This window comes from Tachypleus tridentatus, chromosome 4, assembly GCF_004210375.1.
Source record: "Tachypleus tridentatus isolate NWPU-2018 chromosome 4, ASM421037v1, whole genome shotgun sequence".
In the NCBI taxonomy this organism is placed as follows: Eukaryota; Metazoa; Arthropoda; class Merostomata; order Xiphosura; family Limulidae; genus Tachypleus; species Tachypleus tridentatus.
Genome location: NC_134828.1, coordinates 70,310,909 through 70,318,568, shown reverse-complemented (window position 1 = coordinate 70,318,568; position 7,660 = coordinate 70,310,909).

The window sequence follows — 7,660 nt, the reverse complement described above, 5'->3', positions numbered from 1 at the left end:
GTCTGTTTTTAGCAGACGTATATGGAAACAAAATATTTTCTATCTGTACCGTAAAGGCTGAAAACAACCGCATTATACAAATCAATGATGACGAGAAAACCCACTTCTAGAGAAAAATATATGTAAAAACAGCTTGTTTGGGTTGAGAAATTTTTTTATCCAAACCAGCCGTTTTTACATATATTAACCTCATTATACAGATCGTAAAGCATAAGCTTTTAGTTTGCAGCTACGTAAAATCTAAAAGACGTAATAGAAATATGGATATGAAAATTATTTCAATTAATCTCTTGCAACGTTTACACATCCTTAAATACATCGTAACTATATTTTTATTTTCATTAAGCTCTTTTTGCCCTTTTCAATGTGAATTTCCATTCACGGAAAACGTTTATCATTTTAAACAATGGTTCTCAAACTTTTTTCTCCAAGGGCCACTTCGGCAGGGCGAAATAGCACCCCCGCGGACTTCCTATCGGCCCAACCCTACCTTTTCTGTTTTCTCGCATGGCCTCGGCTGTGACATTACGTGTCAGTGAATTACGTTTTGGATCAGCCAACGAAGCACCTGAATGCCCGTCGTGAAACACCAGTAAGCCTCGAACAACACTTTGAGAACCACTGATTTAGACTATCATTTAATTACAAGTTCTAAAGGAAAAGTTGGAATATTCTTTAATCGGTGTTGTTATCACAGTTTCATACTTGCTTCCACAAATGTTCCCAAGTGGGACAGCGGTAAGTTTATTGACTTACAACTTTAAAATTCGGGGTTAATTCCCCGAAAGGGCATACTGAAGATAGCCCAATATGGTTCCCTCTAAAACAAACACATATTTTTGCAAATGCCCTTTAGTAAGCCAGAAAATTTACACCATTAAAAACCGAGTGTCGATATTCGTGATGGGCACAAAACAGGCATGCTCATTGCGTAACTTTGCGATTAATAACAAACAAGTTTCAGCAAAAATGTGTGCTTTACCACGATCAGCGATACTTAGAATGTAGTGTATTTCTGTTTAAAGTTGGTCGTCACTGACATTTTTATACGGATCGGGATGAATTTGATATTGTAACTGTTGTATGGTCAAAATGTATTTTTATCATACGGATTTTATTCGTAAAACAAAATTTAAAATATCATCCTCTATCACAACTTCGGTTATTTCAAAATTACTTTATGAACAATTTACAAAGAAGTGGTTACGCAAGTTAACTGAGATCTCAGATTAATTTTTAAAAAGAACACGGTAGTCTGGGGATTTTTCACACCGATCCATGAAATTCGGAAGTGTATAGCAGATACAATACAGTTTTTCCCTAAGGGGCGGTGGTACGTTAACGTTAAAACAACATACAATATAACGAATATAACTTTAGGTTAAATATAATACCATGTTAGGTTGTTTAATACGTGTTCTAAATGTTTCTTGCTATTAAAATGTGTAATTTGTAGTTTCAAAAGATGACATGTTCGCTTTGAAGGCTCATTTATAGGTAAACCGAATTTTAAAATAATATTGCCAATTTTACTTACACAACGTTTTAGTGAAAGTAGTTTTCATAAAAACATTAGAGATAATACAATAGAAAACAAAGACGGTGGTGAGATGAACACTTCTATAGCATCATTTTTAAATTTTTATATTTGATGTTCCTCAGTTGCAATTACAGGTGCAAGTACCATTTCTTTGTACTTTGTGATATCTTTTTATTAAAATATTCCACTTCCGTTGACCATTATATAACTCAATTTAAACCCAAGTTTAGATTTATAAGATTTAAAATTTTGCACTCTTGTTTGCTCACCTGAATAAATTTTGTAAACACTGAGCTGAATGGACAGGTCGGCGGGAGCTGTGACCAGAAAAACAAGGCTTTAAATATAAAGAAATGTAATATTAATACATACAAGAAAATGCATGACTGGTATATTCAGCCTGAAATATAGTACACATATGTAGCATGATTACTTTCGGGTAAACGACTTCAAACCTCTTTCATTTAGTGCTGTGGAAAATGGCCAACTTACGCTGAACACACGCCTAATATGCAATATTATGTTTTTATTTTATTTTTTATTACAATTACAGTTCTGATATTTATGTATTATTTCTGCTTTCATTATTAAGAACTGAATCGATAAATACTTAACCTAGACCGATAGGTTGATCATCTGGCGATTGTGGTGGCAACCACGAACGCTTTCCCCTCAATATAAATTCTCATTAGCAAATCCGGGAAATAAATTGTAAACTTATATTTCGATATTTTGTATGACCTAGTTGTTCTTAAGTTCCGGACTGTCAGAGTATATAAGTCCAATTGACTGCCCAGTGGTCAAACCAGAAGATAAATTTGGTTGGTACGTCCACTACAGATCAGGAAGGTAAGTTCTGTAACGGATTTACTATTATATATTTATTTTAATATCAGTGTTTGTTTTAGCTAAATATATATTTAGAAATGTATGTAACCAGTGGCATATTTAGGCATAGGCTAGAGGGGATTCAGCCCCAGGGCTCATGGTCTTAATGGATACCCATCGATGATTTTATTCTGTGTAAAAATACGAGGTGTAGAGCACACAAAAATTATTAGCCTCTGACCCACACAATATTAAATCCACCACTGTATGTAACTTATATTGTTAAATGTGTGTTGCAAAATTTCCGCCTGTTCTTTAAATTTGCAGAAGATTCTCAAGCGTCAAAATCAATAATATACTATGTGTGTATGTAAAATACTATAAAATGCCAGTATTATTGCCAACTGAACTTTCGAGAACCTCGACTTAAAGGTTATTAATCGCAACATGTGGTAAAACAGTTTAATATTGTTGGTTTGTTCCAGTAAACAACAAACCCCAGAAGCCCTAACTGTGATAAACGCTTATCGATCAGAAACTGTAGACATTTGACTAGGAACGTTTATAGATTTCGAAAATTACAAACCATTTAACTTCAGTGAATTAACTTTGGTTGGTTGGTTGGTTTTGAATTAAACACAAAGAGCTACCTGTGCTCTACCCACTACGGGTATTGAAACCCCGTTTATAGCGTTGTAATCCCGCAACCATACCGCTGTGTCATTGAGTGGCTTTAAATTTGGACGTTAGTATTTCTACGAGGACATTATATATCTTCGTCGAAGAAAAGTCAGCTTCTAAACGGCGTGAGGCTAGCCTAGCCGTCAAGAAAAGTTTACCTGTGTATTAACATAGAATTAATTCTTTCATCGTGAACCGTCGATAAAGAGATTCAATTACAGATAGGATAGAAGACTCAGTATTGTTTTTAAGTTTGTAAAACTCTTGTGTATAAATCATTCTTTGTAATATCCGTTATTATAAATTGTATTAAATTTGTATGTTAAAATATATTAAAAAAAGTGTGTGTGTATAAGTTTGGTTGACAAATATCATGAATTTGATACATATCGACATTTCATTAACTTCTAAATTAAAATTAAAATTTCAGGCTATTTGAAATCGTAATTATAACAAATAAATTAGAAACTCGTCCAGAATAAATCGTAATATGCAACACATTAAATCAGAGACTTGTCCGAGATAAGTTATAATACATAATGCTTCATTGAAAAATTTTTCTTTTTATCTGTATAAGGTATAGAGAGATAAAATTAATATTATGTATCGATATTTCATATAATTTCATTAAATTAATGATAAAGTAAAACGTAAGCATTACAATTTCGAAACTTCAATTCATGCGTCATCGGTATTTTCATGTGTACCACAGTTGTTTTATAACTGTATAACAGTGAATCGGAATATGCCATTGAACAGAAAAAAATTGAAAAACGACACAAAGAGTTGATTTAACAGCACTTTCAAGAACAGAAAATAACAATTTGTTTGGTATAGAACAAACCTACGTGCTTTGTCCGCTGTAGAGAATAGAATCTGGATTTCTGTACTATAAGTCCATAGGTTTACTGCCGTTCCACCGGAAAAAAGATAAAATATAAAAATAAATTACTGTATTTTTATTTTCTACCTGTTATGTAGCTGATATGTTTGAACTCGTTTTGCAAATATTACATATTCGAGAATACAATTTTTTAAAATTTCTTCCAAAATTGATTTCTTTGCAAGTCTCCACAATAAAAACATTTTCAAAGATGTTTTATCTTTCAAATCATCATGAAGACAGTGTTTGTGGTTTTTAGCTTTTCGGTTTTCTCTTATTTCCTTCTTCTTCCTGCTGACAGTACTGTTAGCCCTTTAGCTGGAATAGCACCAAGAAAGGTTTTACCTGGCCTCGAATTAACTGTTGCAAAGCTAGCAGTGATCTCAAAGTTGTTAGGTCTTTCATTTGAATTTCAAAGCCAACCATACACAGCATATACACGACACACTCTTTATAGACTTCCCACTAACCAAGATTATATTCAGTTTATAGGATATTCAGATAGGGTCCCCACTTTGTCGTTTCTGCAGAGTCTGAATAGAAACACAGAATCACTGAAAACAGGATTTGAAGACAATAATTTACAAGATACCTTTGGTCAACTGTTAACTAGCGACAAATTTCAAAGCACTTATGGTCAAGGATTAGGTAACTATATCCTACCAAGTATTACTAATCAAGGTCCAAGTGACTACGCATTTCGGGGTAATGGTGGTCAAGGGCCAAATGACTACATACTAAATGGCTTTCTTCATCAAGTACTAAATGATTACTCATTGCACGATGGTGTCAGTCCTACAACAAATAGTTATGTTCTGCTAAAAATTCCCATACAAGAATTAGGTAGTAACATTCATGGACTAGATAGTTACTCTTTAAAAGATGGTTCTAATCCTGGAACAAACAATGATACAGTGAGAAAAAGCCTGAGTCAAAAATTAAGTAGTAAAAATCACAGAGTTGGTGGTTATTCATTGCAAGGTAGTACCAATACTGAAACAGACAGATATGTTTTGCAAAGTGGTCTCAGTAAGGGAACAACTGACAATGTTCTTCTAGATATTAATAATCATAAATTAAATGATTTCGCATTACGTAAAAGTTATACACAAAAATCAAGATATATCCGAAAAAGTTCTTCTGGTCAAGACCAAACGGATTTAAGCTCACTTCCAGAAAGTTGGCACTCCATTAAAAAAAGAAACGTCTATAAGGAGAGGCAAACGTTTGACAACTTGAAGCTCATTGCGGAAAGCGACGTCTATCAATGTGTGGTGCGCCTGGTTTGTGAAGTGACATCGAATTCAGTAGAATTTAGGCAGTACGAAAAGACAGTGAACGATTATTTGTTGTAAGTAAAATTATACATTTTGTTATCATACACTACAACTCAGTCTAAATTACTAAGCATGATAAAATATACTGTATAGTGATTATTATTATAGATCCTAGCTGCATTACAGCTCACTCTAATAAATATGGTTTACATTATAAAGTAAGAATTAATTTAAATCAATAAAGACAAAACTATAAAACGATTGTTGTTATATGTCTTCTAGCTGTGTAGTCACTGGCAGTGATACAGGGTGGTCTAAAATTATCGTCTCTGTTTTAAATTGTAATATTTAAATAACTAAAGAAATACAGCCAAGCACTTTTCAATACTTTGTAGCCCAAATCAAAGTTTTTATTATCATCTGTTTTTAGTTGTTGTTTGTTTTGTTTTTCAATATCACCCCATAAAATAGCAATCGTGCAAAAAAAAAAAAAGTATCAATGCAATGGATTGATCCGGATGAGCTAATTCTGTGACTTCTGTTTTTGTCTGACATCATTCCACTAGACTCCTTTCTTTGTGGGTATGTAAGAACATTCTGTTTCGCAAATCTATGCCAAGCATCACAAAGCTAAAGACCACAGTAACGGATGCTGTCGCCACCGTAACTGTAGAAGTGTTGCAGAAAACGTGGACTGAAATTGAATATCGGTTAGACGTGCTGAGCTGAGATTGTATGTTTTGTGTTTTTCTCGTAGCAAAGCCGCATTAATTTATTTGCTATGTCCACCGATTGGAATAGAAAACTCGATTTTAACGTTGTAATTCCACAGATTTAGCGCTGTCCCAGCGGGATATGCCGATATGAGAGCCACCAATGATGAACACACAGAAGTCTACTGACATAGTGTTGAACATACACTTTGTTTTTCGTTTAAGAGCTATTATCTAGTGATTTAATATTCAATTATTATTTGGTTTTCAAAGCGAGTGTTAAGAGGTAATTATTTTATAAGCTAATATATTTCAAAATTTTTGTCATAGACACGTGCTATAAAGAATGGTGGTCTGTTTTAAAACCTGACAAAGGTGAGCCAGCTATGATATATGGCCCAAAATAGTCAGGTGGTTAGGATACTCGACTCTTGACATAAGGGTCGCGGGTTCGAATCCCTGTCACACCAAACATACCGTAGGGGCGTTATAATGAGATGGTAAACGAATAGCCCAATAATTGGCGGTATGTGATGATAATTGCCTTCCCTTAAGTCTTACCCTACTAATTAAGGGACGGCTAGCCCAGACAGTCCTCGTGTAGCTTTGCGCGAAAATTTTAAAACAAACAAACAAACAAACAAACAAACCAAGATTATATAGTGGTATACGAAAGTAGATGAAGACGAAAACGACAATGCAAGTAGGCCTATATACGCACAACTTTAGTAGTGGCGAAACTAATGTAGAGATTACAATCACGTCATATAGCCATGCCAACAGATTTTGATAAATGGACAGAAATGGGCCAGTATCTTGGGTTGAAAGATGGCGAAATACGAGAGTTTGTCAAACAACGATAAGAACTAGAGAGAGAAGAGCATAGGCACAGAAGAGAGGAACAAAGTGAGAAAGGAGAGACTGAAAAAAAAAGGAAGTAAAAACACAAATTGAAAAAGAAGAAAAGGAGAGAGAGACTAGTAATAGAGAAAATAAGAATACAAACTAACATTGCCAAGTTCACCCAATAGAAAGGATCCAATAAAGACAATAGGGTAGGGCTAGCTAAACCAAATCTGATGAACAGAAAGATGATATATATACTTTCTAAGCTAAATAAGAAAGATTTGCCATAAATCAGGACTGGGACAAAGGCGACTGGGCACTTTGTCTCAGTCAACTTTTCACAGGAAAAGGCCTACAAATATATGCAGGCATGACGTCAGAAAATGCCATGGACTGTAACAAGTTAAAAGTGGTCTTACTGAAATGCTATGAACTTACCAAAGACGTTTTTTCGTCGGAAGTTTAGAGAAGTTAAACCTGACATTTAAGTTTGAAGCAAATCTAAAACGATACTTTACAAGATGAACTTACATGGCAATATGTGAAAATAGTCTTTAAAGACTGACAGATCTACTAATGTGTGAACAAGTGACATGTCACTGTTCCTAAAAGAGAAAATCCCAAAAGATGTGGATGAAATGGTCAAACTAGTATAACAATGTATAGCAGCTCATAGAGGAAGTAAACCAGGGAAATTCAATAACAACCAGTTAAAGTTGAAACCAGAAGTGGTTGACAAGAAACAGAATATCCTCAAAGGTGATAAGAACACATTGGGTAAAAGGAAGAAAAGATACTAAAGTTGTTATAAAATAGGGCACATTGCAAAGGAATGCAAGTCTATCACCAACAAGCAACAGCAGATATCTCAACATGAAAGCAGATGGAACTA